The 3,863-nt window shown below is 35.7% G+C and overlaps 1 non-coding gene across 1 annotated transcript; it reads left to right on the plus strand.

Annotated features, from left to right (window-relative positions):
- Positions 1-458: 458 nt before the first annotated feature.
- Positions 459-565, plus strand: LOC128285999 (small nucleolar RNA R71). Its single transcript, XR_008276546.1, has one exon. It is a non-coding gene; the product is annotated as a small nucleolar RNA R71 (small nucleolar RNA).
- The last annotated feature ends 3,298 nt before the right edge of the window (positions 566-3,863 follow it).

Genomic DNA, 3,863 nt, shown 5'->3' on the forward strand with positions numbered 1-3,863 from the left:
ACAAAAAATTTGGGTGGTTCCTCCAACCTGCATTGTAAGTATTACTATAGGGATTATTTTGAGATCGAGGATTATTACCCATGTAATTTAACTGCTCGTTCCCCATGTTGTGGCCATAGGGTGGGTATTCTGAATTGCTTGATCCACCTCTACTTGCTTCACACTGCATTACTAGGTGAACCTGTGAAGAACCAAGAAAACCGTCAATTTTTCTATTCAAAAGTTCTACCTGATTAGAGAGCATGGTCATCGAATCGACATTAAAAATGCTGGTTGTTTTCGTTGGCTTTGTCCTCATGACTTGCCACTGATAATTATTCAATGACATTTCTTCTATAAATTCATAAGCATCCTCAGGTGTCTTATTATTGATAGTTCCACCAGCAGCTGTGTCAATCATCTGTCTAGTCGAAGGATTCAGCCCATTGTGAAACGTTTGAACCTGTAGCCAGAGTGGTAACCCATGGTGAGGGCATCTTCGCAAAAGGTCCTTGTATCTCTCTCATGCATCGTAGAGTGTTTCTAAATCCATCTGCACAAAAGAAGAGATATCATTACTTAATTTAGCTGTTTTAGCTGGCGGAAAATATTTTAATAAAAAATTTTGGGCCATTTGTTCCCAAGTAGTGATTGACCCTCGTGGTACGAGTTCAACCACTTTTTACCTTTGTTCCTCAATGAAAAAGGGAATTACCAAAGGCGAATGGCATCATAAAAAACGCCATTGATTTTAAAAGTGCCGCAAAATTCTAAGAAATTCACCAAATGAGCGTTTGGGTTCTCATCCTGCAAACCATAAAACTGAACAAACTGTTGGATCATTTGAATGGTGTTAGGTTTTAGTTCAAAATTAGTCGCAGCAACAGTAGGCCTAACTATGCTTGATTCAATTCCTGTTAAAGAAGGTTTAGCATAACCATACATAGTACGCGAAGCAGGATTCTAATTTACTGGATCAGCGGCAATCGCAGGAGGTAGCAGATTTTTCTAGTTTTTAGCCATCTCCTCGGTTGTGGTTGAAGTATCATCCTCTTGCTCTTCCTCTATGTATCGTAAGCTTCGCCTTATTTCTCTTCAGTTTCTACGAATTGTGCGATCGATCTCACAGCCAAACAGTAATGGTCCTGACGGGTTTCTTCTAGTCATACACTATAAAAACCTACCAGGAACGAATAAAAGAACAATTAGAAAAGAAAATAAAATTTTAAATTGCAAATAAAGTAAAATGGCTAAAGTAATAAAAAGCGAGTGTTCCTAATATCTTCGATACCCCGGCAACGGTGCCAAAAACTTGATATGTGATATTTGTGACAGGTTTTAAAAATTTATAATTAATCGTCCTTGAAACTAACTATTACACGATGAAGGCAAGTGTACCTAACCTAAAGGAACCAAGAGTACTAGTAATTACTTCCTTTTCATTATCTAGCCTAAAAATTAAGGCGTTTGTTTATCTAAACTAATTAACTAAACTAACGATGCACAGAGAGAAAATTGAGGAAAAGCTTTTGAGAAAACTCGATTGACTAACACAATACCAAAGGAAAAATCCACCTAGACTTCACTTGTTATTTGACTCTGAATCAGACAATTTACTCATTTGACTTGATCCGTAGAAATCCTTAAGTTATATTATTATCTCTCTCGAGACTAATAACGACTAACCCTAGGTTGATTAATTGAAATCTCTTTCTAATTAACACCTAGTGTTGTATTAACTCGATCTATGGACTCCCTTATTAGGTTTCACCCTAATCCAGAAAAATCTTGTCACTCTATCTCTAGGTGTGCAATCAACTTCGCTTAATTACGACAAATTTACTCTTAGACAGGGACTTTTCCTCCTTTGAATAAGACCATTAACTTGAATCAATATCCTGGAATATTAAAACAAGAATTAAGAACACATAATTAAGAACAAGTCAAATATTTATACAATTCAGATAATAACAACAAGATCTATCTTAGGTTTCATTCCCCTTAGGTATTTAGATGGTTTAGCTCATAATTATGAAAGAAAACATCTCAAGAGAATAAAGATACCAAAACATAAAGAAAACCCAAAACCCCTGAATGGAAATTGAAGGGAGATCTTCAGTCTTGACGATGAATCCGGCTTCTAAGATGGATCAATCGGCTTCCCTTAAGTAATTCCCTGCCTCCTACTTCGTGCGTCCCTTCTAAGTGCCTCCTCAGGTGTTTAAATAGGCTTTTGAATGCCTAAGAGCCCTCAAAAGTGGCCTTTTCCGAACAAGGCTATACTTGGGCTTGACAAGGACACGCCCGTGTGCGATTGCTCCAGCCCGTGGTCAAGGCTGTTAAATAGGCACGGGCATGTAGTCTACCCGTGTAAGTCGTGCTTCGATCCTACGAAATTGACACGGCCATGTGGCTTACCCGTGTGAGGAAGTTCAGGCTGTGTTGATTTCCCATGTGGGTCCATTTTCTTCGTTTTCGGCTCGTTTCTCGCTCTTTTTACTCTCCTATGCTCACCTAAGTATAAAACATAAAATTAAAGAATTAGGAGCATCGAATTCACCAAATCTAATGAGAAACCATCCATAAATGTGCTAAGCATGGGATAAAAATATATATAAATTACGGTTTATCAGTTCAACAGGAGATGTATGGTTTATATCGAATGATAGAGCTTATGGCTATGTTGTGAGTGGTACAGGCACTTACATGAAATTGATGAGATGTGAATCTAATTCATGTTGTATGATTGATAAGGAATGAATATGAGTAAGTATATGAACATGTTAAGTAACACAGGTATGTATGTCAAACTCATGTGAATTCATTTTGGTTTATGATACGCAATTGGTGAGGATGTAAATTGGTAAGTCATGCTTATGAGAATGATTTTGTGATGACCTTATGATTATATGTCTATACTTATGACGTATAAACTTGTATTTTTACCAATGTGGTGAAAATGAGTTAATGAGTTGTGATAAACTTAGTATCATTAATTTACACTAAAACAGTTTTGGACAGCAGTGTAGTCCAACTTTGAAAGTCCACCAAAAATTGTGGAAGCTGAGTTAGAGGTTGAATAAAATATAAAATTAAAGCTTAATGAGTCTGGTTTCACATAGAAGAAACAGTGTAAGCAAAGGAGTTTCATACTACAAAATATTTAAAATGTTGTGAGATAGAGTCGTAATGATTTCGAAATTCCCTATTCTGATTGGAGAAATTCATTGAAAATTGTACACAAATATTTATGGGTTATAATTTATAATCTTAAAATTCTTAATGAGTCTATTTTTAATAGAAACAGACAGGAACATCATCCGAGTCCCACATTATGAGATAATTAATTTTTAGTGAAGAGGGGTCGAAAGTGTCAAATAGCGACAAAGGGTAAATTTAAGGAATAAACTGTACTTATTGCTAGACCAAAAATTCTAAAAATTTTATGGTAAGAAGATATATGAGTCTAGTTTCAAGGAAAATTAGTGGATCTTAATTTTGAGTTCTGTAGCTCGAGATATAAATAAATTGGTAACTATGACTCGAGAAAATAGCATGACCAGAATATAAGTAAAAGTGTAATTAGGGTTGTATTACCTTGAGAAGCATATTGGCCTATTGCTTATTATTTTCATATGGACTTACTAAGCGTGAAGCTTACTCCCTCCATTCCATTTCTTTTAGCTTGTTAAGTTAGCTCGAGGTTGGAGATTGTTGGAGGCAGTATCACACTATCGAATCTCTACCTTTGGAATAATGACGAATATATTAGAAATTTCAAGTGAGTGGCATGTATAGGGATCTAGTTTATTGACATGTGTTATTATGATTTTTCCAAATGTGTTGGCTTATATTGAGTTATATGTATATGGCCATGAAATGTG

The sequence above is a fragment of the Gossypium arboreum genome, chromosome 12 (assembly GCF_025698485.1).
Source record: "Gossypium arboreum isolate Shixiya-1 chromosome 12, ASM2569848v2, whole genome shotgun sequence".
Taxonomy (NCBI): Eukaryota; Viridiplantae; Streptophyta; class Magnoliopsida; order Malvales; family Malvaceae; genus Gossypium; species Gossypium arboreum.